Genomic DNA, 26,395 nt, shown 5'->3' with positions numbered 1-26,395 from the left:
GCCTGAGTCTGGTATGATTCGTGTGACTTCCTTGTTCCTTAACTGATGACTGATTCAGCGAAAAAAAAACTTATAGAGGGGGCACCCGGGATCGAACCGGGGACCTCTCGATCTGCAGTCGAATGCTCTACCACTGAGCTATACCCCCGTCACATGTGCTGTCAGGATAAATGCAGGTAATAACAATCAAGTCAGTAAATGCTCGTGCACAAGACATAACAGTCTGACCGCATCTGACACCCAGCAAAGCATGCTGGGGCTCACGCCATATCCCCACCTTTCTTCCTGCCACATCGTAGGTCCAGTACATTCACTTGACGGCGACTTAAATACATTGAGCGTTTCACAATACATGCCTTGAAGTCTACATATGCACTTTTTCCGCCCTTGGTAGGGTCTAAACTGGATTTAGGACCATATTTTCAATGTGGGTGGAATGCATTTTCCGTGTCCAAACCAATACATAGGACTCTCGCTGATATACTTTATACAGGTGTGTACAGGCTACCAGCAGTCAGGATGGCCGAGCGGTCTAAGGCGCTGCGTTCAGGTCGCAGTCGGGTTCTCCCGGCGTGGGTTCGAATCCCACTTCTGACAACTCTTTTTGTCCTCTTCAACTGTCACCTGTTTGGTATTGTTTTGTCAATCAAGGAAAGTCATCAGCATCCCGTGCCGTCAGAATTAGCTTGGGTATGAACTGAAATTTCTATTTCTTATTTATGGATGCATGGCACAAAGTTGGAATCGTTTCTATTTAGTTGCACACTTACTTTTAGTGAGAAGACGTTCCTCTGTCCAAAACGGGATTACCCGAGTCTTCTAGTTTGTATTTATGGATGCATGGCACAAAGTTGGAATCGTTTCGGTTTAGTTGCACACTTCTTCTAGTAAGAAGACACTCCTCTGTCCAAAATGGGATTGCCTGAGTCTGGTATGATTCGTGTGACTTCCTTGTTCCTTAACTGATGACTGATTCAGCGAAAAAAAAACATATAGAGGGGGCACCCGGGATCGAACCGGGGACCTCTCGATCTGCAGTCGAATGCTCTACCACTGAGCTATACCCCCGTCACATGTGCTGTCAGGATAAATGCAGGTAATAACAATCAAGTCAGTAAATGCTCGTGCACAAGACATAACAGTCTGACCGCATCTGACACCCAGCAAAGCATGCTGGGGCTCACGCCATATCCCCACCTTTCTTCCTGCCACATCGTAGGTCCAGTACATTCACTTGACGGCGACTTAAATACATTGAGCGTTTCACAATACATGCCTTGAAGTCTACATATGCACTTTTTCCGCCCTTGGTAGGGTCTAAACTGGATTTAGGACCATATTTTCAATGTGGGTGGAATGCATTTTCCGTGTCCAAACCAATACATAGGACTCTCGCTGATATACTTTATACAGGTGTGTACAGGCTACCAGCAGTCAGGATGGCCGAGCGGTCTAAGGCGCTGCGTTCAGGTCGCAGTCGGGTTCTCCCGGCGTGGGTTCGAATCCCACTTCTGACAACTCTTTTTGTCCTCTTCAACTGTCACCTGTTTGGTATTGTTTTGTCAATCAAGGAAAGTCATCAGCATCCCGTGCCGTCAGAATTAGCTTGGGTATGAACTGAAATTTCTAGTTTGTATTTATGGATGCATGGCACAAAGTTGGAATCGTTTCTATTTAGTTGCACACTTACTTTTAGTGAGAAGACGCTCCTCTGTCCAAAATGGGATTACCCGAGTCTTCTAGTTTGTATTTATGGATGCATGGCACAAAGTTGGAATCGTTTCTATTTAGTTGCACACTTCTTCTAGTAAGAAGACACTCCTCTGTCCAAAATGGGATTGCCTGAGTCTGGTATGATTCGTGTGACTTCCTTGTTCCTTAACTGATGACTGATTCAGCAAAAAAAAAACTTATAGAGGGGGCACCCGGGATCGAACCGGGGACCTCTCGATCTGCAGTCGAATGCTCTACCACTGAGCTATACCCCCGTCACATGTGCTGTCAGGATAAATGCAGGTAATAACAATCAAGTCAGTAAATGCTCGTGCACAAGACATAACAGTCTGACCGCATCTGACACCCAGCAAAGCATGCTGGGGCTCACGCCATATCCCCACCTTTCTTCCTGCCACATCGTAGGTCCAGTACATTCACTTGACGGCGACTTAAATACATTGAACGTTTCACAATACATGCCTTGAAGTCTACATATGCACTTTTTCCGCCCTTGGTAGGGTCTAAACGGGATTTAGGACCATATTTTCAATGTGGATGGAATGCATTTTCCGTGTCCAAACCAATACATAGGACTCTCGCTGATATACTTTATACAGGTGTGTACAGGCTACCAGCAGTCAGGATGGCCGAGCGGTCTAAGGCGCTGCGTTCAGATCGCAGTCGGGTTCTCCCAGCGTGGGTTCGAATCCCACTTTTGACAACTCTTTTTGTCCTCTTCAACTGTCACCTGTTTGGTATTGTTTTGTCAATCAAGGAAAGTCATCAGCATCCCGTGCCGTCAGAATTAGCTTGGGTATGAACTGAAATTTCTAGTTTGTATTTATGGATGCATGGCACAAAGTTGGAATCGTTTCTATTTAGTTGCACACTTACTTTTAGTGAGAAGACGCTCCTCTGTCCAAAATGGGATTACCCGAGTCTTCTAGTTTGTATTTATGGATGCATGGCACAAAGTTGGAATCGTTTCTATTTAGTTGCACACTTCTTCTAGTAAGAAGACACTCCTCTGTCCAAAATGGGATTGCCTGAGTCTGGTATGATTCGTGTGACTTCCTTGTTCCTTAACTGATGACTGATTCAGCAAAAAAAAAACTTATAGAGGGGGCACCCGGGATCGAACCGGGGACCTCTCGATCTGCAGTCGAATGCTCTACCACTGAGCTATACCCCCGTCACATGTGCTGTCAGGATAAATGCAGGTAATAACAATCAAGTCAGTAAATGCTCGTGCACAAGACATAACAGTCTGACCGCATCTGACACCCAGCAAAGCATGCTGGGGCTCACGCCATATCCCCACCTTTCTTCCTGCCACATCGTAGGTCCAGTACATTCACTTGACGGCGACTTAAATACATTGAGCGTTTCACAATACATGCCTTGAAGTCTACATATGCACTTTTTCCGCCCTTGGTAGGGTCTAAACTGGATTTAGGACCATATTTTCAATGTGGGTGGAATGCATTTTCCGTGTCCAAACCAATACATAGGACTCTCGCTGATATACTTTATACAGGTGTGTACAGGCTACCAGCAGTCAGGATGGCCGAGCGGTCTAAGGCGCTGCGTTCAGGTCGCAGTCGGGTTCTCCCGGCGTGGGTTCGAATCCCACTTCTGACAACTCTTTTTGTCCTCTTCAACTGTCACCTGTTTGGTATTGTTTTGTCAATCAAGGAAAGTCATCAGCATCCCGTGCCGTCAGAATTAGCTTGGGTATGAACTGAAATTTCTAGTTTGTATTTATGGATGCATGGCACAAAGTTGGAATCGTTTCTATTTAGTTGCACACTTACTTTTAGTGAGAAGACGCTCCTCTGTCCAAAATGGGATTACCCGAGTCTTCTAGTTTGTATTTATGGATGCATGGCACAAAGTTGGAATCGTTTCTATTTAGTTGCACACTTCTTCTAGTAAGAAGACACTCCTCTGTCCAAAATGGGATTGCCTGAGTCTGGTATGATTCGTGTGACTTCCTTGTTCCTTAACTGATGACTGATTCAGCAAAAAAAAAACTTATAGAGGGGGCACCCGGGATCGAACCGGGGACCTCTCGATCTGCAGTCGAATGCTCTACCACTGAGCTATACCCCCGTCACATGTGCTGTCAGGATAAATGCAGGTAATAACAATCAAGTCAGTAAATGCTCGTGCACAAGACATAACAGTCTGACCGCATCTGACACCCAGCAAAGCATGCTGGGGCTCACGCCATATCCCCACCTTTCTTCCTGCCACATCGTAGGTCCAGTACATTCACTTGACGGCGACTTAAATACATTGAACGTTTCACAATACATGCCTTGAAGTCTACATATGCACTTTTTCCGCCCTTGGTAGGGTCTAAACGGGATTTAGGACCATATTTTCAATGTGGATGGAATGCATTTTCCGTGTCCAAACCAATACATAGGACTCTCGCTGATATACTTTATACAGGTGTGTACAGGCTACCAGCAGTCAGGATGGCCGAGCGGTCTAAGGCGCTGCGTTCAGATCGCAGTCGGGTTCTCCCAGCGTGGGTTCGAATCCCACTTTTGACAACTCTTTTTGTCCTCTTCAACTGTCACCTGTTTGGTATTGTTTTGTCAATCAAGGAAAGTCATCAGCATCCCGTGCCGTCAGAATTAGCTTGGGTATGAACTGAAATTTCTAGTTTGTATTTATGGATGCATGGCACAAAGTTGGAATCGTTTCTATTTAGTTGCACACTTACTTTTAGTGAGAAGACGCTCCTCTGTCCAAAATGGGATTACCCGAGTCTTCTAGTTTGTATTTATGGATGCATGGCACAAAGTTGGAATCGTTTCTATTTAGTTGCACACTTCTTCTAGTAAGAAGACACTCCTCTGTCCAAAATGGGATTGCCTGAGTCTGGTATGATTCGTGTGACTTCCTTGTTCCTTAACTGATGACTGATTCAGCAAAAAAAAAACTTATAGAGGGGGCACCCGGGATCGAACCGGGGACCTCTCGATCTGCAGTCGAATGCTCTACCACTGAGCTATACCCCCGTCACATGTGCTGTCAGGATAAATGCAGGTAATAACAATCAAGTCAGTAAATGCTCGTGCACAAGACATAACAGTCTGACCGCATCTGACACCCAGCAAAGCATGCTGGGGCTCACGCCATATCCCCACCTTTCTTCCTGCCACATCGTAGGTCCAGTACATTCACTTGACGGCGACTTAAATACATTGAGCGTTTCACAATACATGCCTTGAAGTCTACATATGCACTTTTTCCGCCCTTGGTAGGGTCTAAACGGGATTTAGGACCATATTTTCAATGTGGATGGAATGCATTTTCCGTGTCCAAACCAATACATAGGACTCTCGCTGATATACTTTATACAGGTGTGTACAGGCTACCAGCAGTCAGGATGGCCGAGCGGTCTAAGGCGCTGCGTTCAGATCGCAGTCGGGTTCTCCCAGCGTGGGTTCGAATCCCACTTTTGACAACTCTTTTTGTCCTCTTCAACTGTCACCTGTTTGGTATTGTTTTGTCAATCAAGGAAAGTCATCAGCATCCCGTGCCGTCAGAATTAGCTTGGGTATGAACTGAAATTTCTAGTTTGTATTTATGGATGCATGGCACAAAGTTGGAATCGTTTCTATTTAGTTGCACACTTACTTTTAGTGAGAAGACGCTCCTCTGTCCAAAATGGGATTACCCGAGTCTTCTAGTTTGTATTTATGGATGCATGGCACAAAGTTGGAATCGTTTCTATTTAGTTGCACACTTCTTCTAGTAAGAAGACACTCCTCTGTCCAAAATGGGATTGCCTGAGTCTGGTATGATTCGTGTGACTTCCTTGTTCCTTAACTGATGACTGATTCAGCAAAAAAAAAACTTATAGAGGGGGCACCCGGGATCGAACCGGGGACCTCTCGATCTGCAGTCGAATGCTCTACCACTGAGCTATACCCCCGTCACATGTGCTGTCAGGATAAATGCAGGTAATAACAATCAAGTCAGTAAATGCTCGTGCACAAGACATAACAGTCTGACCGCATCTGACACCCAGCAAAGCATGCTGGGGCTCACGCCATATCCCCACCTTTCTTCCTGCCACATCGTAGGTCCAGTACATTCACTTGACGGCGACTTAAATACATTGAGCGTTTCACAATACATGCCTTGAAGTCTACATATGCACTTTTTCCGCCCTTGGTAGGGTCTAAACTGGATTTAGGACCATATTTTCAATGTGGGTGGAATGCATTTTCCGTGTCCAAACCAATACATAGGACTCTCGCTGATATACTTTATACAGGTGTGTACAGGCTACCAGCAGTCAGGATGGCCGAGCGGTCTAAGGCGCTGCGTTCAGGTCGCAGTCGGGTTCTCCCGGCGTGGGTTCGAATCCCACTTCTGACAACTCTTTTTGTCCTCTTCAACTGTCACCTGTTTGGTATTGTTTTGTCAATCAAGGAAAGTCATCAGCATCCCGTGCCGTCAGAATTAGCTTGGGTATGAACTGAAATTTCTAGTTTGTATTTATGGATGCATGGCACAAAGTTGGAATCGTTTCTATTTAGTTGCACACTTACTTTTAGTGAGAAGACGCTCCTCTGTCCAAAATGGGATTACCCGAGTCTTCTAGTTTGTATTTATGGATGCATGGCACAAAGTTGGAATCGTTTCTATTTAGTTGCACACTTCTTCTAGTAAGAAGACACTCCTCTGTCCAAAATGGGATTGCCTGAGTCTGGTATGATTCGTGTGACTTCCTTGTTCCTTAACTGATGACTGATTCAGCAAAAAAAAAACTTATAGAGGGGGCACCCGGGATCGAACCGGGGACCTCTCGATCTGCAGTCGAATGCTCTACCACTGAGCTATACCCCCGTCACATGTGCTGTCAGGATAAATGCAGGTAATAACAATCAAGTCAGTAAATGCTCGTGCACAAGACATAACAGTCTGACCGCATCTGACACCCAGCAAAGCATGCTGGGGCTCACGCCATATCCCCACCTTTCTTCCTGCCACATCGTAGGTCCAGTACATTCACTTGACGGCGACTTAAATACATTGAACGTTTCACAATACATGCCTTGAAGTCTACATATGCACTTTTTCCGCCCTTGGTAGGGTCTAAACGGGATTTAGGACCATATTTTCAATGTGGATGGAATGCATTTTCCGTGTCCAAACCAATACATAGGACTCTCGCTGATATACTTTATACAGGTGTGTACAGGCTACCAGCAGTCAGGATGGCCGAGCGGTCTAAGGCGCTGCGTTCAGATCGCAGTCGGGTTCTCCCAGCGTGGGTTCGAATCCCACTTTTGACAACTCTTTTTGTCCTCTTCAACTGTCACCTGTTTGGTATTGTTTTGTCAATCAAGGAAAGTCATCAGCATCCCGTGCCGTCAGAATTAGCTTGGGTATGAACTGAAATTTCTAGTTTGTATTTATGGATGCATGGCACAAAGTTGGAATCGTTTCTATTTAGTTGCACACTTACTTTTAGTGAGAAGACGCTCCTCTGTCCAAAATGGGATTACCCGAGTCTTCTAGTTTGTATTTATGGATGCATGGCACAAAGTTGGAATCGTTTCTATTTAGTTGCACACTTCTTCTAGTAAGAAGACACTCCTCTGTCCAAAATGGGATTGCCTGAGTCTGGTATGATTCGTGTGACTTCCTTGTTCCTTAACTGATGACTGATTCAGCAAAAAAAAAACTTATAGAGGGGGCACCCGGGATCGAACCGGGGACCTCTCGATCTGCAGTCGAATGCTCTACCACTGAGCTATACCCCCGTCACATGTGCTGTCAGGATAAATGCAGGTAATAACAATCAAGTCAGTAAATGCTCGTGCACAAGACATAACAGTCTGACCGCATCTGACACCCAGCAAAGCATGCTGGGGCTCACGCCATATCCCCACCTTTCTTCCTGCCACATCGTAGGTCCAGTACATTCACTTGACGGCGACTTAAATACATTGAGCGTTTCACAATACATGCCTTGAAGTCTACATATGCACTTTTTCCGCCCTTGGTAGGGTCTAAACTGGATTTAGGACCATATTTTCAATGTGGGTGGAATGCATTTTCCGTGTCCAAACCAATACATAGGACTCTCGCTGATATACTTTATACAGGTGTGTACAGGCTACCAGCAGTCAGGATGGCCGAGCGGTCTAAGGCGCTGCGTTCAGGTCGCAGTCGGGTTCTCCCGGCGTGGGTTCGAATCCCACTTCTGACAACTCTTTTTGTCCTCTTCAACTGTCACCTGTTTGGTATTGTTTTGTCAATCAAGGAAAGTCATCAGCATCCCGTGCCGTCAGAATTAGCTTGGGTATGAACTGAAATTTCTAGTTTGTATTTATGGATGCATGGCACAAAGTTGGAATCGTTTCTATTTAGTTGCACACTTACTTTTAGTGAGAAGACGCTCCTCTGTCCAAAATGGGATTACCCGAGTCTTCTAGTTTGTATTTATGGATGCATGGCACAAAGTTGGAATCGTTTCTATTTAGTTGCACACTTCTTCTAGTAAGAAGACACTCCTCTGTCCAAAATGGGATTGCCTGAGTCTGGTATGATTCGTGTGACTTCCTTGTTCCTTAACTGATGACTGATTCAGCAAAAAAAAAACTTATAGAGGGGGCACCCGGGATCGAACCGGGGACCTCTCGATCTGCAGTCGAATGCTCTACCACTGAGCTATACCCCCGTCACATGTGCTGTCAGGATAAATGCAGGTAATAACAATCAAGTCAGTAAATGCTCGTGCACAAGACATAACAGTCTGACCGCATCTGACACCCAGCAAAGCATGCTGGGGCTCACGCCATATCCCCACCTTTCTTCCTGCCACATCGTAGGTCCAGTACATTCACTTGACGGCGACTTAAATACATTGAACGTTTCACAATACATGCCTTGAAGTCTACATATGCACTTTTTCCGCCCTTGGTAGGGTCTAAACGGGATTTAGGACCATATTTTCAATGTGGATGGAATGCATTTTCCGTGTCCAAACCAATACATAGGACTCTCGCTGATATACTTTATACAGGTGTGTACAGGCTACCAGCAGTCAGGATGGCCGAGCGGTCTAAGGCGCTGCGTTCAGATCGCAGTCGGGTTCTCCCAGCGTGGGTTCGAATCCCACTTTTGACAACTCTTTTTGTCCTCTTCAACTGTCACCTGTTTGGTATTGTTTTGTCAATCAAGGAAAGTCATCAGCATCCCGTGCCGTCAGAATTAGCTTGGGTATGAACTGAAATTTCTAGTTTGTATTTATGGATGCATGGCACAAAGTTGGAATCGTTTCTATTTAGTTGCACACTTACTTTTAGTGAGAAGACGCTCCTCTGTCCAAAATGGGATTACCCGAGTCTTCTAGTTTGTATTTATGGATGCATGGCACAAAGTTGGAATCGTTTCTATTTAGTTGCACACTTCTTCTAGTAAGAAGACACTCCTCTGTCCAAAATGGGATTGCCTGAGTCTGGTATGATTCGTGTGACTTCCTTGTTCCTTAACTGATGACTGATTCAGCAAAAAAAAAACTTATAGAGGGGGCACCCGGGATCGAACCGGGGACCTCTCGATCTGCAGTCGAATGCTCTACCACTGAGCTATACCCCCGTCACATGTGCTGTCAGGATAAATGCAGGTAATAACAATCAAGTCAGTAAATGCTCGTGCACAAGACATAACAGTCTGACCGCATCTGACACCCAGCAAAGCATGCTGGGGCTCACGCCATATCCCCACCTTTCTTCCTGCCACATCGTAGGTCCAGTACATTCACTTGACGGCGACTTAAATACATTGAGCGTTTCACAATACATGCCTTGAAGTCTACATATGCACTTTTTCCGCCCTTGGTAGGGTCTAAACGGGATTTAGGACCATATTTTCAATGTGGATGGAATGCATTTTCCGTGTCCAAACCAATACATAGGACTCTCGCTGATATACTTTATACAGGTGTGTACAGGCTACCAGCAGTCAGGATGGCCGAGCGGTCTAAGGCGCTGCGTTCAGATCGCAGTCGGGTTCTCCCAGCGTGGGTTCGAATCCCACTTTTGACAACTCTTTTTGTCCTCTTCAACTGTCACCTGTTTGGTATTGTTTTGTCAATCAAGGAAAGTCATCAGCATCCCGTGCCGTCAGAATTAGCTTGGGTATGAACTGAAATTTCTAGTTTGTATTTATGGATGCATGGCACAAAGTTGGAATCGTTTCTATTTAGTTGCACACTTACTTTTAGTGAGAAGACGCTCCTCTGTCCAAAATGGGATTACCCGAGTCTTCTAGTTTGTATTTATGGATGCATGGCACAAAGTTGGAATCGTTTCTATTTAGTTGCACACTTCTTCTAGTAAGAAGACACTCCTCTGTCCAAAATGGGATTGCCTGAGTCTGGTATGATTCGTGTGACTTCCTTGTTCCTTAACTGATGACTGATTCAGCAAAAAAAAAACTTATAGAGGGGGCACCCGGGATCGAACCGGGGACCTCTCGATCTGCAGTCGAATGCTCTACCACTGAGCTATACCCCCGTCACATGTGCTGTCAGGATAAATGCAGGTAATAACAATCAAGTCAGTAAATGCTCGTGCACAAGACATAACAGTCTGACCGCATCTGACACCCAGCAAAGCATGCTGGGGCTCACGCCATATCCCCACCTTTCTTCCTGCCACATCGTAGGTCCAGTACATTCACTTGACGGCGACTTAAATACATTGAGCGTTTCACAATACATGCCTTGAAGTCTACATATGCACTTTTTCCGCCCTTGGTAGGGTCTAAACTGGATTTAGGACCATATTTTCAATGTGGGTGGAATGCATTTTCCGTGTCCAAACCAATACATAGGACTCTCGCTGATATACTTTATACAGGTGTGTACAGGCTACAAGCAGTCAGGATGGCCGAGCGGTCTAAGGCGCTGCGTTCAGGTCGCAGTCGGGTTCTCCCGGCGTGGGTTCGAATCCCACTTCTGACAACTCTTTTTGTCCTCTTCAACTGTCACCTGTTTGGTATTGTTTTGTCAATCAAGGAAAGTCACCAGCATCCCGTGCCGTCAGAATTAGCTTGGGTATGAACTGAAATTTCTAGCTTGTATTTATGGATGCATGGCACAAAGTTGGAATCGTTTCTATTTAGTTGCACACTTACTTTTAGTGAAAAGACGCTCCTCTGTCCAAAATGGGATTACCCGAGTCTTCTAGTTTGTATTTATGGATGCATGGCAAAAAGTTGGAATCGTTTCGGTTTAGTTGCACACTTCTTCTAGTAAGAAGACACTCCTCTGTCCAAAATGGGATTGCCTGAGTCTGGTATGATTCGTGTGACTTCCTTGTTCCTTAACTGATGACTGATTCAGCGAAAAGAAAACATATAGAGGGGGCACCCGGGATCGAACCGGGGACCTCTCGATCTGCAGTCGAATGCTCTACCACTGAGCTATACCCCCGTCACATGTGCTGTCAGGATAAATGCAGGTAATAACAATCAAGTCAGTAAATGCTCGTGCACAAGACATAACAGTCTGACCGCATCTGACACCCAGCAAAGCATGCTGGGGCTCACGCCATATCCCCACCTTTCTTCCTGCCACATCGTAGGTCCAGTACATTCACTTGACGGCGACTTAAATACATTGAACGTTTCACAATACATGCCTTGAAGTCTACATATGCACTTTTTCCGCCCTTGGTAGGGTCTAAACTGGATTTAGGACCATATTTTCAATGTGGGTGGAATGCATTTTCCGTGTCCAAACCAATACATAGGACTCTCGCTGATATACTTTATACAGGTGTGTACAGGCTACCAGCAGTCAGGATGGCCGAGCGGTCTAAGGCGCTGCGTTCAGGTCGCAGTCGGGTTCTCCCGGCGTGGGTTCGAATCCCACTTCTGACAACTCTTTTTGTCCTCTTCAACTGTCACCTGTTTGGTATTGTTTTGTCAATCAAGGAAAGTCATCAGCATCCCGTGCCGTCAGAATTAGCTTGGGTATGAACTGAAATTTCTAGTTTGTATTTATGGATGCATGGCACAAAGTTGGAATCGTTTCTATTTAGTTGCACACTTACTTTTAGTGAGAAGACGCTCCTCTGTCCAAAATGGGATTACCCGAGTCTTCTAGTTTGTATTTATGGATGCATGGCAAAAAGTTGGAATCGTTTCGGTTTAGTTGCACACTTCTTCTAGTAAGAAGACACTCCTCTGTCCAAAATGGGATTGCCTGAGTCTGGTATGATTCGTGTGACTTCCTTGTTCCTTAACTGATGACTGATTCAGCGAAAAAAAAACATATAGAGGGGGCACCCGGGATCGAACCGGGGACCTCTCGATCTGCAGTCGAATGCTCTACCACTGAGCTATACCCCCGTCACATGTGCTGTCAGGATAAATGCAGGTAATAACAATCAAGTCAGTAAATGCTCGTGCACAAGACATAACAGTCTGACCGCATCTGACACCCAGCAAAGCATGCTGGGGCTCACGCCATATCCCCACCTTTCTTCCTGCCACATCGTAGGTCCAGTACATTCACTTGACGGCGACTTAAATACATTGAGCGTTTCACAATACATGCCTTGAAGTCTACATATGCACTTTTTCCGCCCTTGGTAGGGTCTAAACTGGATTTAGGACCATATTTTCAATGTGGGTGGAATGCATTTTCCGTGTCCAAACCAATACATAGGACTCTCGCTGATATACTTTATACAGGTGTGTACAGGCTACCAGCAGTCAGGATGGCCGAGCGGTCTAAGGCGCTGCGTTCAGGTCGCAGTCGGGTTCTCCCGGCGTGGGTTCGAATCCCACTTCTGACAACTCTTTTTGTCCTCTTCAACTGTCACCTGTTTGGTATTGTTTTGTCAATCAAGGAAAGTCATCAGCATCCCGTGCCGTCAGAATTAGCTTGGGTATGAACTGAAATTTCTATTTCTTATTTATGGATGCATGGCACAAAGTTGGAATCGTTTCTATTTAGTTGCACACTTACTTTTAGTGAAAAGACGCTCCTCTGTCCAAAATGGGATTACCCGAGTCTTCTAGTTTGTATTTATGGATGCATGGCAAAAAGTTGGAATCGTTTCGGTTTAGTTGCACACTTCTTCTAGTAAGAAGACACTCCTCTGTCCAAAATGGGATTGCCTGAGTCTGGTATGATTCGTGTGACTTCCTTGTTCCTTAACTGATGACTGATTCAGCGAAAAAAAAACATATAGAGGGGGCACCCGGGATCGAACCGGGGACCTCTCGATCTGCAGTCGAATGCTCTACCACTGAGCTATACCCCCGTCACATGTGCTGTCAGGATAAATGCAGGTAATAACAATCAAGTCAGTAAATGCTCGTGCACAAGACATAACAGTCTGACCGCATCTGACACCCAGCAAAGCATGATGGGACTCACGCCATATCCCCACCTTTCTTCCTGCCACATCGTAGGTCCAGTACATTCACTTGACGGCGACTTAAATACATTGAGCGTTTCACAATACATGCCTTGAAGTCTACATATGCACTTTTTCCGCCCTTGGTAGGGTCTAAACTGGATTTAGGACCATATTTTCAATGTGGGTGGAATGCATTTTCCGTGTCCAAACCAATACATAGGACTCTCGCTGATATACTTTATACAGGTGTGTACAGGCTACAAGCAGTCAGGATGGCCGAGCGGTCTAAGGCGCTGCGTTCAGGTCGCAGTCGGGTTCTCCCGGCGTGGGTTCGAATCCCACTTCTGAGAACTCTTTTTGTCCTCTTCAACTGTCACCTGTTTGGTATTGTTTTGTCAATCAAGGAAAGTCACCAGCATCCCGTGCCGTCAGAATTAGCTTGGGTATGAACTGAAATTTCTAGCTTGTATTTATGGATGCATGGCACAAAGTTGGAATCGTTTCTATTTAGTTGCACACTTACTTTTAGTGAAAAGACGCTCCTCTGTCCAAAATGGGATTACCCGAGTCTTCTAGTTTGTATTTATGGATGCATGGCAAAAAGTTGGAATCGTTTCGGTTTAGTTGCACACTTCTTCTAGTAAGAAGACACTCCTCTGTCCAAAATGGGATTGCCTGAGTCTGGTATGATTCGTGTGACTTCCTTGTTCCTTAACTGATGACTGATTCAGCGAAAAGAAAACATATAGAGGGGGCACCCGGGATCGAACCGGGGACCTCTCGATCTGCAGTCGAATGCTCTACCACTGAGCTATACCCCCGTCACATGTGCTGTCAGGATAAATGCAGGTAATAACAATCAAGTCAGTAAATGCTCGTGCACAAGACATAACAGTCTGACCGCATCTGACACCCAGCAAAGCATGCTGGGGCTCACGCCATATCCCCACCTTTCTTCCTGCCACATCGTAGGTCCAGTACATTCACTTGACGGCGACTTAAATACATTGAACGTTTCACAATACATGCCTTGAAGTCTACATATGCACTTTTTCCGCCCTTGGTAGGGTCTAAACTGGATTTAGGACCATATTTTCAATGTGGGTGGAATGCATTTTCCGTGTCCAAACCAATACATAGGACTCTCGCTGATATACTTTATACAGGTGTGTACAGGCTACCAGCAGTCAGGATGGCCGAGCGGTCTAAGGCGCTGCGTTCAGGTCGCAGTCGGGTTCTCCCGGCGTGGGTTCGAATCCCACTTCTGACAACTCTTTTTGTCCTCTTCAACTGTCACCTGTTTGGTATTGTTTTGTCAATCAAGGAAAGTCATCAGCATCCCGTGCCGTCAGAATTAGCTTGGGTATGAACTGAAATTTCTAGTTTGTATTTATGGATGCATGGCACAAAGTTGGAATCGTTTCTATTTAGTTGCACACTTACTTTTAGTGAGAAGACGCTCCTCTGTCCAAAATGGGATTACCCGAGTCTTCTAGTTTGTATTTATGGATGCATGGCAAAAAGTTGGAATCGTTTCGGTTTAGTTGCACACTTCTTCTAGTAAGAAGACACTCCTCTGTCCAAAATGGGATTGCCTGAGTCTGGTATGATTCGTGTGACTTCCTTGTTCCTTAACTGATGACTGATTCAGCGAAAAAAAAACATATAGAGGGGGCACCCGGGATCGAACCGGGGACCTCTCGATCTGCAGTCGAATGCTCTACCACTGAGCTATACCCCCGTCACATGTGCTGTCAGGATAAATGCAGGTAATAACAATCAAGTCAGTAAATGCTCGTGCACAAGACATAACAGTCTGACCGCATCTGACACCCAGCAAAGCATGATGGGACTCACGCCATATCCCCACCTTTCTTCCTGCCACATCGTAGGTCCAGTACATTCACTTGACGGCGACTTAAATACATTGAGCGTTTCACAATACATGCCTTGAAGTCTACATATGCACTTTTTCCGCCCTTGGTAGGGTCTAAACTGGATTTAGGACCATATTTTCAATGTGGGTGGAATGCATTTTCCGTGTCCAAACCAATACATAGGACTCTCGCTGATATACTTTATACAGGTGTGTACAGGCTACCAGCAGTCAGGATGGCCGAGCGGTCTAAGGCGCTGCGTTCAGGTCGCAGTCGGGTTCTCCCGGCGTGGGTTCGAATCCCACTTCTGACAACTCTTTTTGTCCTCTTCAACTGTCACCTGTTTGGTATTGTTTTGTCAATCAAGGAAAGTCATCAGCATCCCGTGCCGTCAGAATTAGCTTGGGTATGAACTGAAATTTCTAGTTTGTATTTATGGATGCATGGCACAAAGTTGGAATCGTTTCTATTTAGTTGCACACTTACTTTTAGTGAGAAGACGCTCCTCTGTCCAAAATGGGATTACCCGAGTCTTCTAGTTTGTATTTATGGATGCATGGCACAAAGTTGGAATCGTTTCTATTTAGTTGCACACTTCTTCTAGTAAGAAGACACTCCTCTGTCCAAAATGGGATTGCCTGAGTCTGGTATGATTCGTGTGACTTCCTTGTTCCTTAACTGATGACTGATTCAGCGAAAAAAAAATATATAGAGGGGGCACCCGGGATCGAACCGGGGACCTCTCGATCTGCAGTCGAATGCTCTACCACTGAGCTATACCCCCGTCACATGTGCTGTCAGGATAAATGCAGGTAATAACAATCAAGTCAGTAAATGCTCGTGCACAAGACATAACAGTCTGACCGCATCTGACACCCAGCAAAGCATGCTGGGGCTCACGCCATATCCCCACCTTTCTTCCTGCCACATCGTAGGTCCAGTACATTCACTTGACGGCGACTTAAATACATTGAGCGTTTCACAATACATGCCTTGAAGTCTACATATGCACTTTTTCCGCCCTTGGTAGGGTCTAAACTGGATTTAGGACCATATTTTCAATGTGGGTGGAATGCATTTTCCGTGTCCAAACCAATACATAGGACTCTCGCTGATATACTTTATACAGGTGTGTACAGGCTACCAGCAGTCAGGATGGCCGAGCGGTCTAAGGCGCTGCGTTCAGGTCGCAGTCGGGTTCTCCCGGCGTGGGTTCGAATCCCACTTCTGACAACTCTTTTTGTCCTCTTCAACTGTCACCTGTTTGGTATTGTTTTGTCAATCAAGGAAAGTCATCAGCATCCCGTGCCGTCAGAATTAGCTTGGGTATGAACTGAAATTTCTATTTCTTATTTATGGATGCATGGCACAAAGTTGGAATCGTTTCTATTTAGTTGCACACTTACTTTTAGTGAGAAGACGTTCCTCTGTCCAAAACGGGATTACCTGAGTCTTCTAGTTTGTATTTATGGATGCATGGCACAAAGTTGGAATCGTTTCGGTTTAGTTGCACACTTCTTCTAGTAAGAAGACACTCCTCTGTCCAAAATGGGATTGCCTGAGTCTGGTATGATTCGTGTGACTTCCTTGTTCCTTAACTGATGACTGATTCAGCGAAAAAAAAACTTATAGAGGGGGCACCCGGGATCGAACCGGGGACCTCTCGATCTGCAGTCGAATGCTCTACCACTGAGCTATACCCCCGTCACATGTGCTGTCAGGATAAATGCAGGTAATAACAATCAAGTCAGTAAATGCTCGTGCACAAGACATAACAGTCTGACCGCATCTGACACCCAGCAAAGCATGCTGGGGCTCACGCCATATCCCCACCTTTCTTCCTGCCACATCGTAGGTCCAGTACATTCACTTGACGGCGACTTAAATACATTGAGCGTTTCACAATACATGCCTTGAAGTCTACATATGCACTTTTTCCGCCCTTGGTAGGGTCTAAACTGGATTTAGGACCATATTTTCAATGTGGGTGGAATGCATTTTCCGTGTCCAAACCAATACATAGGACTCTCGCTGATATACTTTATACAGGTGTGTACAGGCTACCAGCAGTCAGGATGGCCGAGCGGTCTAAGGCGCTGCGTTCAGGTCGCAGTCGGGTTCTCCCGGTGTGGGTTCGAATCCCACTTCTGACAACTCTTTTTGTCCTCTTCAACTGTCACCTGTTTGGTATTGTTTTGTCAATCAAGGAAAGTCATCAGCATCCCGTGCCGTCAGAATTAGCTTGGGTATGAACTGAAATTTCTAGTTTGTATTTATGGATGCATGGCACAAAGTTGGAATCGTTTCTATTTAGTTGCACACTTACTTTTAGTGAGAAGACGCTCCTCTGTCCAAAATGGGATTACCCGAGTCTTCTAGTTTGTATTTATGGATGCATGGCACAAAGTTGGAATCGTTTCTATTTAGTTGCACACTTCTTCTAGTAAGAAGACACTCCTCTGTCCAAAATGGGATTGCCTGAGTCTGGTATGATTCGTGTGACTTCCTTGTTCCTTAACTGATGACTGATTCAGCAAAAAAAAAACTTATAGAGGGGGCACCCGGGATCGAACCGGGGACCTCTCGATCTGCAGTCGAATGCTCTACCACTGAGCTATACCCCCGTCACATGTGCTGTCAGGATAAATGCAGGTAATAACAATCAAGTCAGTAAATGCTCGTGCACAAGACATAACAGTCTGACCGCATCTGACACCCAGCAAAGCATGCTGGGGCTCACGCCATATCCCCACCTTTCTTCCTGCCACATCGTAGGTCCAGTACATTCACTTGACGGCGACTTAAATACATTGAACGTTTCACAATACATGCCTTGAAGTCTACATATGCACTTTTTCCGCCCTTGGTAGGGTCTAAACTGGATTTAGGACCATATTTTCAATGTGGGTGGAATGCATTTTCCGTGTCCAAACCAATACATAGGACTCTCGCTGATATACTTTATACAGGTGTGTACAGGCTACCAGCAGTCAGGATGGCCGAGCGGTCTAAGGCGCTGCGTTCAGGTCGCAGTCGGGTTCTCCCGGCGTGGGTTCGAATCCCACTTCTGACAACTCTTTTTGTCCTCTTCAACTGTCACCTGTTTGGTATTGTTTTGTCAATCAAGGAAAGTCATCAGCATCCCGTGCCGTCAGAATTAGCTTGGGTATGAACTGAAATTTCTAGTTTGTATTTATGGATGCATGGCACAAAGTTGGAATCGTTTCTATTTAGTTGCACACTTACTTTTAGTGAGAAGACGCTCCTCTGTCCAAAATGGGATTACCTGAGTCTTCTAGTTTGTATTTATGGATGCATGGCACAAAGTTGGAATCGTTTCTATTTAGTTGCACACTTCTTCTAGTAAGAAGACACTCCTCTGTCCAAAATGGGATTGCCTGAGTCTGGTATGATTCGTGTGACTTCCTTGTTCCTTAACTGATGACTGATTCAGCAAAAAAAAAAACTTATAGAGGGGGCACCCGGGATCGAACCGGGGACCTCTCGATCTGCAGTCGAATGCTCTACCACTGAGCTATACCCCCGTCACATGTGCTGTCAGGATAAATGCAGGTAATAACAATCAAGTCAGTAAATGCTCGTGCACAAGACATAACAGTCTGACCGCATCTGACACCCAGCAAAGCATGCTGGGGCTCACGCCATATCCCCACCTTTCTTCCTGCCACATCGTAGGTCCAGCACATTCACTTGACGGCGACTTAAATACATTGAGCGTTTCACAATACATGCCTTGAAGTCTACATATGCACTTTTTCCGCCCTTGGTAGGGTCTAAACTGGATTTAGGACCATATTTTCAATGTGGGTGGAATGCATTTTCCGTGTCCAAACCAATACATAGGACTCTCGCTGATATACTTTATACAGGTGTGTACAGGCTACAAGCAGTCAGGATGGCCGAGTGGTCTAAGGCGCTGCGTTCAGGTCGCAGTCGGGTTCTCCCGGCGTGGGTTCGAATCCCACTTCTGACAACTCTTTTTGTCCTCTTCAACTGTCACCTGTTTGGTATTGTTTTGTCAATCAAGGAAAGTCACCAGCATCCCGTGCCGTCAGAATTAGCTTGGGTATGAACTGAAATTTCTAGCTTGTATTTATGGATGCATGGCACAAAGTTGGAATCGTTTCTATTTAGTTGCACACTTACTTTTAGTGAAAAGACGCTCCTCTGTCCAAAATGGGATTACCCGAGTCTTCTAGTTTGTATTTATGGATGCATGGCAAAAAGTTGGAATCGTTTCGGTTTAGTTGCACACTTCTTCTAGTAAGAAGACACTCCTCTGTCCAAAATGGGATTGCCTGAGTCTGGTATGATTCGTGTGACTTCCTTGTTCCTTAACTGATGACTGATTCAGCGAAAAGAAAACATATAGAGGGGGCACCCGGGATCGAACCGGGGACCTCTCGATCTGCAGTCGAATGCTCTACCACTGAGCTATACCCCCGTCACATGTGCTGTCAGGATAAATGCAGGTAATAACAATCAAGTCAGTAAATGCTCGTGCACAAGACATAACAGTCTGACCGCATCTGACACCCAGCAAAGCATGCTGGGGCTCACGCCATATCCCCACCTTTCTTCCTGCCACATCGTAGGTCCAGTACATTCACTTGACGGCGACTTAAATACATTGAACGTTTCACAATACATGCCTTGAAGTCTACATATGCACTTTTTCCGCCCTTGGTAGGGTCTAAACTGGATTTAGGACCATATTTTCAATGTGGGTGGAATGCATTTTCCGTGTCCAAACCAATACATAGGACTCTCGCTGATATACTTTATACAGGTGTGTACAGGCTACCAGCAGTCAGGATGGCCGAGCGGTCTAAGGCGCTGCGTTCAGGTCGCAGTCGGGTTCTCCCGGCGTGGGTTCGAATCCCACTTCTGACAACTCTTTTTGTCCTCTTCAACTGTCACCTGTTTGGTATTGTTTTGTCAATCAAGGAAAGTCATCAGCATCCCGTGCCGTCAGAATTAGCTTGGGTATGAACTGAAATTTCTAGTTTGTATTTATGGATGCATGGCACAAAGTTGGAATCGTTTCTATTTAGTTGCACACTTACTTTTAGTGAGAAGACGCTCCTCTGTCCAAAATGGGATTACCCGAGTCTTCTAGTTTGTATTTATGGATGCATGGCAAAAAGTTGGAATCGTTTCGGTTTAGTTGCACACTTCTTCTAGTAAGAAGACACTCCTCTGTCCAAAATGGGATTGCCTGAGTCTGGTATGATTCGTGTGACTTCCTTGTTCCTTAACTGATGACTGATTCAGCGAAAAGAAAACATATAGAGGGGGCACCCGGGATCGAACCGGGGACCTCTCGATCTGCAGTCGAATGCTCTACCACTGAGCTATACCCCCGTCACATGTGCTGTCAGGATAAATGCAGGTAATAACAATCAAGTCAGTAAATGCTCGTGCACAAGACATAACAGTCTGACCGCATCTGACACCCAGCAAAGCATGATGGGACTCACGCCATATCCCCACCTTTCTTCCTGCCACATCGTAGGTCCAGTACATTCACTTGACGGCGACTTAAATACATTGAGCGTTTCACAATACATGCCTTGAAGTCTACATATGCACTTTTTCCGCCCTTGGTAGGGTCTAAACTGGATTTAGGACCATATTTTCAATGTGGGTGGAATGCATTTTCCGTGTCCAAACCAATACATAGGACTCTCGCTGATATACTTTATACAGGTGTGTACAGGCTACAAGCAGTCAGGATGGCCGAGCGGTCTAAGGCGCTGCGTTCAGGTCGCAGTCGGGTTCTCCCGGCGTGGGTTCGAATCCCACTTCTGACAACTCTTTTTGTCCTCTTCAACTGTCACCTGTTTGGTATTGTTTTGTCAATCAAGGAAAGTCACCAGCATCCCGTGCCGTCAGAATTAGCTTGGGTATGAACTGAAATTTCTAGCTTGTATTTATGGATGCATGGCACAAAGTTGGAATCGTTTCTATTTAGTTGGACACTTACTTTTAGTGAGAAGACGCTCCTCTGTCCAAAATGGGATTACCCGAGTCTTCTAGTTTGTATTTATGGATGCATGGCAAAAAGTTGGAATCGTTTCGGTTTAGTTGCACACTTCTTCTAGTAAGAAGACACTCCTCTGTCCAAAATGGGATTGCCTGAGTCTGGTATGATTCGTGTGACTTCCTTGTTCCTTAACTGATGACTGATTCAGCGAAAAAAAAACATATAGAGGGGGCACCCGGGATCGAACCGGGGACCTCTCGATCTGCAGTCGAATGCTCTACCACTGAGCTATACCCCCGTCACATGTGCTGTCAGGATAAATGCAGGTAATAACAATCAAGTCAGTAAATGCTCGTGCACAAGACATAACAGTCTGACCGCATCTGACACCCAGCAAAGCATGCTGGGGCTCACGCCATATCCCCACCTTTCTTCCTGCCACATCGTAGGTCCAGTACATTCACTTGACGGCGACTTAAATACATTGAGCGTTTCACAATACATGCCTTGAAGTCTACATATGCACTTTTTCCGCCCTTGGTAGGGTCTAAACTGGATTTAGGACCATATTTTCAATGTGGGTGGAATGCATTTTCCGTGTCCAAACCAATACATAGGACTCTCGCTGATATACTTTATACAGGTGTGTACAGGCTACCAGCAGTCAGGATGGCCGAGCGGTCTAAGGCGCTGCGTTCAGGTCGCAGTCGGGTTCTCCCGGCGTGGGTTCGAATCCCACTTCTGACAACTCTTTTTGTCCTCTTCAACTGTCACCTGTTTGGTATTGTTTTGTCAATCAAGGAAAGTCATCAGCATCCCGTGCCGTCAGAATTAGCTTGGGTATGAACTGAAATTTCAAGTTTGTATTTATGGATGCATGGCACAAAGTTGGAATCGTTTCTATTTAGTTGCACACTTACTTTTAGTGAGAAGACGCTCCTCTGTCCAAAATGGGATTACCCGAGTCTTCTAGTTTGTATTTATGGATGCATGGCACAAAGTTGGAATCGTTTCTATTTAGTTGCACACTTCTTCTAGTAAGAAGACACTCCTCTGTCCAAAATGGGATTGCCTGAGTCTGGTATGATTCGTGTGACTTCCTTGTTCCTTAACTGATGACTGATTCAGCAAAAAAAAAACTTATAGAGGGGGCACCCGGGATCGAACCGGGGACCTCTCGATCTGCAGTCGAATGCTCTACCACTGAGCTATACCCCCGTCACATGTGCTGTCAGGATAAATGCAGGTAATAACAATCAAGTCAGTAAATGCTCGTGCACAAGACATAACAGTCTGACCGCATCTGACACCCAGCAAAGCATGCTGGGGCTCACGCCATATCCCCACCTTTCTTCCTGCCACATCGTAGGTCCAGTACATTCACTTGACGGCGACTTAAATACATTGAACGTTTCACAATACATGCCTTGAAGTCTACATATGCACTTTTTCCGCCCTTGGTAGGGTCTAAACTGGATTTAGGACCATATTTTCAATGTGGGTGGAATGCATTTTCCGTGTCCAAACCAATACATAGGACTCTCGCTGATATACTTTATACAGGTGTGTACAGGCTACCAGCAGTCAGGATGGCCGAGCGGTCTAAGGCGCTGCGTTCAGGTCGCAGTCGGGTTCTCCCGGCGTGGGTTCGAATCCCACTTCTGACAACTCTTTTTGTCCTCTTCAACTGTCACCTGTTTGGTATTGTTTTGTCAATCAAGGAAAGTCATCAGCATCCCGTGCCGTCAGAATTAGCTTGGGTATGAACTGAAATTTCTAGTTTGTATTTATGGATGCATGGCACAAAGTTGGAATCGTTTCTATTTAGTTGCACACTTACTTTTAGTGAGAAGACGCTCCTCTGTCCAAAATGGGATTACCTGAGTCTTCTAGTTTGTATTTATGGATGCATGGCACAAAGTTGGAATCGTTTCTATTTAGTTGCACACTTCTTCTAGTAAGAAGACACTCCTCTGTCCAAAATGGGATTGCCTGAGTCTGGTATGATTCGTGTGACTTCCTTGTTCCTTAACTGATGACTGATTCAGCAAAAAAAAAAACTTATAGAGGGGGCACCCGGGATCGAACCGGGGACCTCTCGATCTGCAGTCGAATGCTCTACCACTGAGCTATACCCCCGTCACATGTGCTGTCAGGATAAATGCAGGTAATAACAATCAAGTCAGTAAATGCTCGTGCACAAGACATAACAGTCTGACCGCATCTGACACCCAGCAAAGCATGCTGGGGCTCACGCCATATCCCCACCTTTCTTCCTGCCACATCGTAGGTCCAGCACATTCACTTGACGGCGACTTAAATACATTGAGCGTTTCACAATACATGCCTTGAAGTCTACATATGCACTTTTTCCGCCCTTGGTAGGGTCTAAACTGGATTTAGGACCATATTTTCAATGTGGGTGGAATGCATTTTCCGTGTCCAAACCAATACATAGGACTCTCGCTGATATACTTTATACAGGTGTGTACAGGCTACAAGCAGTCAGGATGGCCGACTGGTCTAAGGCGCTGCGTTCAGGTCGCAGTCGGGTTCTCCCGGCGTGGGTTCGAATCCCACTTCTGACAACTCTTTTTGTCCTCTTCAACTGTCACCTGTTTGGTATTGTTTTGTCAATCAAGGAAAGTCACCAGCATCCCGTGCCGTCAGAATTAGCTTGGGTATGAACTGAAATTTCTAGTTTGTATTTATGGATGCATGGCACAAAGTTGGAATCGTTTCTATTTAGTTGCACACTTACTTTTAGTGAGAAGACGCTCCTCTGTCCAAAATGGGATTACCCGAGTCTTCTAGTTTGTATTTATGGATGCATGGCAAAAAGTTGGAATCGTTTCGGTTTAGTTGCACACTTCTTCTAGTAAGAAGACACTCCTCTGTCCAAAATGGGATTGCCTGAGTCTGGTATGATTCGTGTGACTTCCTTGTTCCTTAACTGATGACTGATTCAACGAAAAAAAAACTTATAGAGGGGGCACCCGGGATCGAACCGGGGACCTCTCGATCTGCAGTCGAATGCTCTACCACTGAGCTATACCCCCGTCACATGTGCTGTCAGGATAAATGCAGGTAATAACAATCAAGTCAGTAAATGCTCGTGCACAAGACATAACAGTCTGACCGCATCTGACACCCAGCAAAGCATGCTGGGGCTCACGCCATATCCCCACCTTTCTTCCTGCCACATCGTAGGTCCAGTACATTCACTTGACGGCGACTTAAATACATTGAACGTTTCACAATACATGCCTTGAAGTCTAAATATGCACTTTTTCCGCCCTTGGTAGGGTCTAAACTGGATTTAGGACCATATTTTCAATGTGGGTGGAATGCATTTTCCGTGTCCAAACCAATACATAGGACTCTCGCTGATATACTTTATACAGGTGTGTACAGGCTACAAGCAGTCAGGATGGCCGACTGGTCTAAGGCGCTGCGTTCAGGTCGCAGTCGGGTTCTCCCGGCGTGGGTTCGAATCCCTCTTCTGACAACTCTTTTTGTCCTCTTCAACTGTCACCTGTTTGGTATTGTTTTGTCAATCAAGGAAAGTCACCAGCATCCCGTGCCGTCAGAATTAGCTTGGGTATGAACTGAAATTTCTAGTTTGTATTTATGGATGCATGGCACAAAGTTGGAATCGTTTCTATTTAGTTGCACACTTACTTTTAGTGAAAAGACGCTCCTCTGTCCAAAATGGGATTACCCGAGTCTTCTAGTTTGTATTTATGGATGCATGGCAAAAAGTTGGAATCGTTTCGGTTTAGTTGCACACTTCTTCTAGTAAGAAGACACTCCTCTGTCCAAAATGGGATTGCCTGAGTCTGGTATGATTCGTGTGACTTCCTTGTTCCTTAACTGATGACTGATTCAACGAAAAAAAAACTTATAGAGGGGGCACCCGGGATCGAACCGGGGACCTCTCGATCTGCAGTCGAATGCTCTACCACTGAGCTATACCCCCGTCACATGTGCTGTCAGGATAAATGCAGGTAATAACAATCAAGTCAGTAAATGCTCGTGCACAAGACATAACAGTCTGACCGCATCTGACACCCAGCAAAGCATGCTGGGGCTCACGCTATATCCCCACCTTTCTTCCTGCCACATCGTAGGTCCAGTACATTCACTTGACGGCGACTTAAATACATTGAACGTTTCACAATACATGCCTTGAAGTCTACATATGCACTTTTTCCGCCCTTGGTAGGGTCTAAACTGGATTTAGGACCATATTTTCAATGTGGGTGGAATGCATTTTCCGTGTCCAAACCAATACATAGGACTCTCGCTGATATACTTTATACAGGTGTGTACAAGCTACCAGCAGTCAGGATGGCCGAGCGGTCTAAGGCGCTGCGTTCAGGTCGCAGTCGGGTTCTCCCGGCGTGGGTTCGAATCCCACTTCTGACAACTCTTTTTGTCCTCTTCAACTGTCACCTGTTTGGTATTGTTTTGTCAATCAAGGAAAGTCATCAGCATCCCGTGCCGTCAGAATTAGCTTGGGTATGAACTGAAGTTTCAAGTTTGTATTTATGGATGCATGGCACAAAGTTGGAATCGTTTCGGTTTAGTTGCACACTTACTTTTAGTGAAAAGACGCTCCTCTGTCCAAAATGGGATTACCCGAGTCTTCTAGTTTGTATTTATGGATGCATGGCAAAAAGTTGGAATCGTTTCGGTTTAGTTGCACACTTCTTCTAGTAAGAAGACACTGCTCTGTCCAAAATGGGATTGCCTGAGTCTGGTATGATTCGTGTGACTTCCTTGTTCCTTAACTGATGACTGATTCAACGAAAAAAAAACTTATAGAGGGGGCACCCGGGATCGAAGCGGGGACCTCTCGATCTGCAGTCGAATGCTCTACCACTGAGCTATACCCCCGTCACATGTGCTGTCAGGATAAATGCAGGTAATAACAATCAAGTCAGTAAATGCTCGTGCACAAGACATAACAGTCTGACCGCATCTGACACCCAGCAAAGCATGCTGGGGCTCACGCCATATCCCCACCTTTCTTCCTGCCACATCGTAGGTCCAGTACATTCACTTGACGGCGACTTAAATACATTGAGCGTTTCACAATACATGCCTTGAAGTCTACATATGCACTTTTTCCGCCCTTGGTAGGGTCTAAACTGGATTTAGGACCATATTTTCAATGTGGGTGGAATGCATTTTCCGTGTCCAAACCAATACATAGGACTCTCGCTGATATACTTTATACAGGTGTGTACAGGCTACCAGCAGTCAGGATGGCCGAGCGGTCTAAGGCGCTGCGTTCAGGTCGCAGTCGGGTTCTCCCGGCGTGGGTTCGAATCCCACTTCTGACAACTCTTTTTGTCCTCTTCAACTGTCACCTGTTTGGT

At 45.6% G+C, this 26,395-nt stretch overlaps 58 non-coding genes across 58 annotated transcripts; 29 read left to right on the top strand and 29 right to left on the bottom strand.

Moving 5' to 3' along the window:
* Positions 1 to 76: 76 nt before the first annotated feature.
* On the bottom strand, positions 77 to 148 carry Trnac-gca (transfer RNA cysteine (anticodon GCA)). The gene has a single exon. It is a non-coding gene; the product is annotated as a tRNA-Cys (tRNA).
* Positions 149 to 513: 365 nt separating this feature from the next.
* Positions 514 to 597, top strand: Trnal-cag (transfer RNA leucine (anticodon CAG)). The gene has a single exon. It is a non-coding gene; the product is annotated as a tRNA-Leu (tRNA).
* A 399-nt stretch (positions 598 to 996) lies between these two features.
* Trnac-gca (transfer RNA cysteine (anticodon GCA)) lies at positions 997 to 1,068 on the bottom strand. The gene has a single exon. It is a non-coding gene; the product is annotated as a tRNA-Cys (tRNA).
* Positions 1,069 to 1,433: 365 nt separating this feature from the next.
* On the top strand, positions 1,434 to 1,517 carry Trnal-cag (transfer RNA leucine (anticodon CAG)). Its single transcript has one exon. It is a non-coding gene; the product is annotated as a tRNA-Leu (tRNA).
* A 399-nt stretch (positions 1,518 to 1,916) lies between these two features.
* Positions 1,917 to 1,988, bottom strand: Trnac-gca (transfer RNA cysteine (anticodon GCA)). The gene has a single exon. It is a non-coding gene; the product is annotated as a tRNA-Cys (tRNA).
* Positions 1,989 to 2,353: 365 nt separating this feature from the next.
* On the top strand, positions 2,354 to 2,437 carry Trnal-cag (transfer RNA leucine (anticodon CAG)). Its single transcript has one exon. It is a non-coding gene; the product is annotated as a tRNA-Leu (tRNA).
* A 399-nt stretch (positions 2,438 to 2,836) lies between these two features.
* Positions 2,837 to 2,908, bottom strand: Trnac-gca (transfer RNA cysteine (anticodon GCA)). Its single transcript has one exon. It is a non-coding gene; the product is annotated as a tRNA-Cys (tRNA).
* Positions 2,909 to 3,273: 365 nt separating this feature from the next.
* Trnal-cag (transfer RNA leucine (anticodon CAG)) lies at positions 3,274 to 3,357 on the top strand. Its single transcript has one exon. It is a non-coding gene; the product is annotated as a tRNA-Leu (tRNA).
* A 399-nt stretch (positions 3,358 to 3,756) lies between these two features.
* On the bottom strand, positions 3,757 to 3,828 carry Trnac-gca (transfer RNA cysteine (anticodon GCA)). The gene has a single exon. It is a non-coding gene; the product is annotated as a tRNA-Cys (tRNA).
* A 365-nt stretch (positions 3,829 to 4,193) lies between these two features.
* On the top strand, positions 4,194 to 4,277 carry Trnal-cag (transfer RNA leucine (anticodon CAG)). The gene has a single exon. It is a non-coding gene; the product is annotated as a tRNA-Leu (tRNA).
* A 399-nt stretch (positions 4,278 to 4,676) lies between these two features.
* Positions 4,677 to 4,748, bottom strand: Trnac-gca (transfer RNA cysteine (anticodon GCA)). Its single transcript has one exon. It is a non-coding gene; the product is annotated as a tRNA-Cys (tRNA).
* A 365-nt stretch (positions 4,749 to 5,113) lies between these two features.
* Positions 5,114 to 5,197, top strand: Trnal-cag (transfer RNA leucine (anticodon CAG)). The gene has a single exon. It is a non-coding gene; the product is annotated as a tRNA-Leu (tRNA).
* A 399-nt stretch (positions 5,198 to 5,596) lies between these two features.
* Trnac-gca (transfer RNA cysteine (anticodon GCA)) lies at positions 5,597 to 5,668 on the bottom strand. Its single transcript has one exon. It is a non-coding gene; the product is annotated as a tRNA-Cys (tRNA).
* A 365-nt stretch (positions 5,669 to 6,033) lies between these two features.
* Trnal-cag (transfer RNA leucine (anticodon CAG)) lies at positions 6,034 to 6,117 on the top strand. The gene has a single exon. It is a non-coding gene; the product is annotated as a tRNA-Leu (tRNA).
* A 399-nt stretch (positions 6,118 to 6,516) lies between these two features.
* Positions 6,517 to 6,588, bottom strand: Trnac-gca (transfer RNA cysteine (anticodon GCA)). Its single transcript has one exon. It is a non-coding gene; the product is annotated as a tRNA-Cys (tRNA).
* Positions 6,589 to 6,953: 365 nt separating this feature from the next.
* Positions 6,954 to 7,037, top strand: Trnal-cag (transfer RNA leucine (anticodon CAG)). Its single transcript has one exon. It is a non-coding gene; the product is annotated as a tRNA-Leu (tRNA).
* Positions 7,038 to 7,436: 399 nt separating this feature from the next.
* Trnac-gca (transfer RNA cysteine (anticodon GCA)) lies at positions 7,437 to 7,508 on the bottom strand. Its single transcript has one exon. It is a non-coding gene; the product is annotated as a tRNA-Cys (tRNA).
* A 365-nt stretch (positions 7,509 to 7,873) lies between these two features.
* Trnal-cag (transfer RNA leucine (anticodon CAG)) lies at positions 7,874 to 7,957 on the top strand. The gene has a single exon. It is a non-coding gene; the product is annotated as a tRNA-Leu (tRNA).
* Positions 7,958 to 8,356: 399 nt separating this feature from the next.
* Trnac-gca (transfer RNA cysteine (anticodon GCA)) lies at positions 8,357 to 8,428 on the bottom strand. Its single transcript has one exon. It is a non-coding gene; the product is annotated as a tRNA-Cys (tRNA).
* Positions 8,429 to 8,793: 365 nt separating this feature from the next.
* On the top strand, positions 8,794 to 8,877 carry Trnal-cag (transfer RNA leucine (anticodon CAG)). Its single transcript has one exon. It is a non-coding gene; the product is annotated as a tRNA-Leu (tRNA).
* A 399-nt stretch (positions 8,878 to 9,276) lies between these two features.
* On the bottom strand, positions 9,277 to 9,348 carry Trnac-gca (transfer RNA cysteine (anticodon GCA)). The gene has a single exon. It is a non-coding gene; the product is annotated as a tRNA-Cys (tRNA).
* Positions 9,349 to 9,713: 365 nt separating this feature from the next.
* Trnal-cag (transfer RNA leucine (anticodon CAG)) lies at positions 9,714 to 9,797 on the top strand. The gene has a single exon. It is a non-coding gene; the product is annotated as a tRNA-Leu (tRNA).
* Positions 9,798 to 10,196: 399 nt separating this feature from the next.
* Trnac-gca (transfer RNA cysteine (anticodon GCA)) lies at positions 10,197 to 10,268 on the bottom strand. Its single transcript has one exon. It is a non-coding gene; the product is annotated as a tRNA-Cys (tRNA).
* Positions 10,269 to 10,633: 365 nt separating this feature from the next.
* On the top strand, positions 10,634 to 10,717 carry Trnal-cag (transfer RNA leucine (anticodon CAG)). The gene has a single exon. It is a non-coding gene; the product is annotated as a tRNA-Leu (tRNA).
* Positions 10,718 to 11,116: 399 nt separating this feature from the next.
* On the bottom strand, positions 11,117 to 11,188 carry Trnac-gca (transfer RNA cysteine (anticodon GCA)). The gene has a single exon. It is a non-coding gene; the product is annotated as a tRNA-Cys (tRNA).
* A 365-nt stretch (positions 11,189 to 11,553) lies between these two features.
* On the top strand, positions 11,554 to 11,637 carry Trnal-cag (transfer RNA leucine (anticodon CAG)). Its single transcript has one exon. It is a non-coding gene; the product is annotated as a tRNA-Leu (tRNA).
* A 399-nt stretch (positions 11,638 to 12,036) lies between these two features.
* On the bottom strand, positions 12,037 to 12,108 carry Trnac-gca (transfer RNA cysteine (anticodon GCA)). The gene has a single exon. It is a non-coding gene; the product is annotated as a tRNA-Cys (tRNA).
* A 365-nt stretch (positions 12,109 to 12,473) lies between these two features.
* On the top strand, positions 12,474 to 12,557 carry Trnal-cag (transfer RNA leucine (anticodon CAG)). The gene has a single exon. It is a non-coding gene; the product is annotated as a tRNA-Leu (tRNA).
* A 399-nt stretch (positions 12,558 to 12,956) lies between these two features.
* Trnac-gca (transfer RNA cysteine (anticodon GCA)) lies at positions 12,957 to 13,028 on the bottom strand. The gene has a single exon. It is a non-coding gene; the product is annotated as a tRNA-Cys (tRNA).
* Positions 13,029 to 13,393: 365 nt separating this feature from the next.
* Trnal-cag (transfer RNA leucine (anticodon CAG)) lies at positions 13,394 to 13,477 on the top strand. Its single transcript has one exon. It is a non-coding gene; the product is annotated as a tRNA-Leu (tRNA).
* A 399-nt stretch (positions 13,478 to 13,876) lies between these two features.
* Positions 13,877 to 13,948, bottom strand: Trnac-gca (transfer RNA cysteine (anticodon GCA)). Its single transcript has one exon. It is a non-coding gene; the product is annotated as a tRNA-Cys (tRNA).
* Positions 13,949 to 14,313: 365 nt separating this feature from the next.
* Trnal-cag (transfer RNA leucine (anticodon CAG)) lies at positions 14,314 to 14,397 on the top strand. Its single transcript has one exon. It is a non-coding gene; the product is annotated as a tRNA-Leu (tRNA).
* Positions 14,398 to 14,796: 399 nt separating this feature from the next.
* On the bottom strand, positions 14,797 to 14,868 carry Trnac-gca (transfer RNA cysteine (anticodon GCA)). Its single transcript has one exon. It is a non-coding gene; the product is annotated as a tRNA-Cys (tRNA).
* Positions 14,869 to 15,233: 365 nt separating this feature from the next.
* Positions 15,234 to 15,317, top strand: Trnal-cag (transfer RNA leucine (anticodon CAG)). The gene has a single exon. It is a non-coding gene; the product is annotated as a tRNA-Leu (tRNA).
* A 399-nt stretch (positions 15,318 to 15,716) lies between these two features.
* On the bottom strand, positions 15,717 to 15,788 carry Trnac-gca (transfer RNA cysteine (anticodon GCA)). The gene has a single exon. It is a non-coding gene; the product is annotated as a tRNA-Cys (tRNA).
* Positions 15,789 to 16,153: 365 nt separating this feature from the next.
* Positions 16,154 to 16,237, top strand: Trnal-cag (transfer RNA leucine (anticodon CAG)). The gene has a single exon. It is a non-coding gene; the product is annotated as a tRNA-Leu (tRNA).
* A 399-nt stretch (positions 16,238 to 16,636) lies between these two features.
* On the bottom strand, positions 16,637 to 16,708 carry Trnac-gca (transfer RNA cysteine (anticodon GCA)). Its single transcript has one exon. It is a non-coding gene; the product is annotated as a tRNA-Cys (tRNA).
* Positions 16,709 to 17,073: 365 nt separating this feature from the next.
* On the top strand, positions 17,074 to 17,157 carry Trnal-cag (transfer RNA leucine (anticodon CAG)). Its single transcript has one exon. It is a non-coding gene; the product is annotated as a tRNA-Leu (tRNA).
* Positions 17,158 to 17,556: 399 nt separating this feature from the next.
* Trnac-gca (transfer RNA cysteine (anticodon GCA)) lies at positions 17,557 to 17,628 on the bottom strand. Its single transcript has one exon. It is a non-coding gene; the product is annotated as a tRNA-Cys (tRNA).
* A 365-nt stretch (positions 17,629 to 17,993) lies between these two features.
* Trnal-cag (transfer RNA leucine (anticodon CAG)) lies at positions 17,994 to 18,077 on the top strand. Its single transcript has one exon. It is a non-coding gene; the product is annotated as a tRNA-Leu (tRNA).
* Positions 18,078 to 18,477: 400 nt separating this feature from the next.
* Trnac-gca (transfer RNA cysteine (anticodon GCA)) lies at positions 18,478 to 18,549 on the bottom strand. The gene has a single exon. It is a non-coding gene; the product is annotated as a tRNA-Cys (tRNA).
* A 365-nt stretch (positions 18,550 to 18,914) lies between these two features.
* Positions 18,915 to 18,998, top strand: Trnal-cag (transfer RNA leucine (anticodon CAG)). The gene has a single exon. It is a non-coding gene; the product is annotated as a tRNA-Leu (tRNA).
* A 399-nt stretch (positions 18,999 to 19,397) lies between these two features.
* On the bottom strand, positions 19,398 to 19,469 carry Trnac-gca (transfer RNA cysteine (anticodon GCA)). Its single transcript has one exon. It is a non-coding gene; the product is annotated as a tRNA-Cys (tRNA).
* Positions 19,470 to 19,834: 365 nt separating this feature from the next.
* Trnal-cag (transfer RNA leucine (anticodon CAG)) lies at positions 19,835 to 19,918 on the top strand. The gene has a single exon. It is a non-coding gene; the product is annotated as a tRNA-Leu (tRNA).
* A 399-nt stretch (positions 19,919 to 20,317) lies between these two features.
* On the bottom strand, positions 20,318 to 20,389 carry Trnac-gca (transfer RNA cysteine (anticodon GCA)). Its single transcript has one exon. It is a non-coding gene; the product is annotated as a tRNA-Cys (tRNA).
* Positions 20,390 to 20,754: 365 nt separating this feature from the next.
* Positions 20,755 to 20,838, top strand: Trnal-cag (transfer RNA leucine (anticodon CAG)). The gene has a single exon. It is a non-coding gene; the product is annotated as a tRNA-Leu (tRNA).
* A 399-nt stretch (positions 20,839 to 21,237) lies between these two features.
* On the bottom strand, positions 21,238 to 21,309 carry Trnac-gca (transfer RNA cysteine (anticodon GCA)). The gene has a single exon. It is a non-coding gene; the product is annotated as a tRNA-Cys (tRNA).
* A 365-nt stretch (positions 21,310 to 21,674) lies between these two features.
* Positions 21,675 to 21,758, top strand: Trnal-cag (transfer RNA leucine (anticodon CAG)). Its single transcript has one exon. It is a non-coding gene; the product is annotated as a tRNA-Leu (tRNA).
* Positions 21,759 to 22,157: 399 nt separating this feature from the next.
* On the bottom strand, positions 22,158 to 22,229 carry Trnac-gca (transfer RNA cysteine (anticodon GCA)). Its single transcript has one exon. It is a non-coding gene; the product is annotated as a tRNA-Cys (tRNA).
* Positions 22,230 to 22,594: 365 nt separating this feature from the next.
* Trnal-cag (transfer RNA leucine (anticodon CAG)) lies at positions 22,595 to 22,678 on the top strand. The gene has a single exon. It is a non-coding gene; the product is annotated as a tRNA-Leu (tRNA).
* Positions 22,679 to 23,078: 400 nt separating this feature from the next.
* Positions 23,079 to 23,150, bottom strand: Trnac-gca (transfer RNA cysteine (anticodon GCA)). The gene has a single exon. It is a non-coding gene; the product is annotated as a tRNA-Cys (tRNA).
* Positions 23,151 to 23,515: 365 nt separating this feature from the next.
* On the top strand, positions 23,516 to 23,599 carry Trnal-cag (transfer RNA leucine (anticodon CAG)). The gene has a single exon. It is a non-coding gene; the product is annotated as a tRNA-Leu (tRNA).
* Positions 23,600 to 23,998: 399 nt separating this feature from the next.
* Trnac-gca (transfer RNA cysteine (anticodon GCA)) lies at positions 23,999 to 24,070 on the bottom strand. Its single transcript has one exon. It is a non-coding gene; the product is annotated as a tRNA-Cys (tRNA).
* A 365-nt stretch (positions 24,071 to 24,435) lies between these two features.
* On the top strand, positions 24,436 to 24,519 carry Trnal-cag (transfer RNA leucine (anticodon CAG)). Its single transcript has one exon. It is a non-coding gene; the product is annotated as a tRNA-Leu (tRNA).
* Positions 24,520 to 24,918: 399 nt separating this feature from the next.
* Positions 24,919 to 24,990, bottom strand: Trnac-gca (transfer RNA cysteine (anticodon GCA)). Its single transcript has one exon. It is a non-coding gene; the product is annotated as a tRNA-Cys (tRNA).
* Positions 24,991 to 25,355: 365 nt separating this feature from the next.
* On the top strand, positions 25,356 to 25,439 carry Trnal-cag (transfer RNA leucine (anticodon CAG)). Its single transcript has one exon. It is a non-coding gene; the product is annotated as a tRNA-Leu (tRNA).
* Positions 25,440 to 25,838: 399 nt separating this feature from the next.
* Trnac-gca (transfer RNA cysteine (anticodon GCA)) lies at positions 25,839 to 25,910 on the bottom strand. Its single transcript has one exon. It is a non-coding gene; the product is annotated as a tRNA-Cys (tRNA).
* A 365-nt stretch (positions 25,911 to 26,275) lies between these two features.
* On the top strand, positions 26,276 to 26,359 carry Trnal-cag (transfer RNA leucine (anticodon CAG)). Its single transcript has one exon. It is a non-coding gene; the product is annotated as a tRNA-Leu (tRNA).
* The last annotated feature ends 36 nt before the right edge of the window (positions 26,360 to 26,395 follow it).

This window comes from Haliotis asinina, chromosome 6 (genome assembly GCF_037392515.1).
Source record: "Haliotis asinina isolate JCU_RB_2024 chromosome 6, JCU_Hal_asi_v2, whole genome shotgun sequence".
Lineage (NCBI taxonomy): Eukaryota > Metazoa > Mollusca > Gastropoda > Lepetellida > Haliotidae > Haliotis > Haliotis asinina.
Note: the sequence above shows the minus strand (reverse complement) of the source record. Positions and strands in the feature narration are given on the sequence as shown.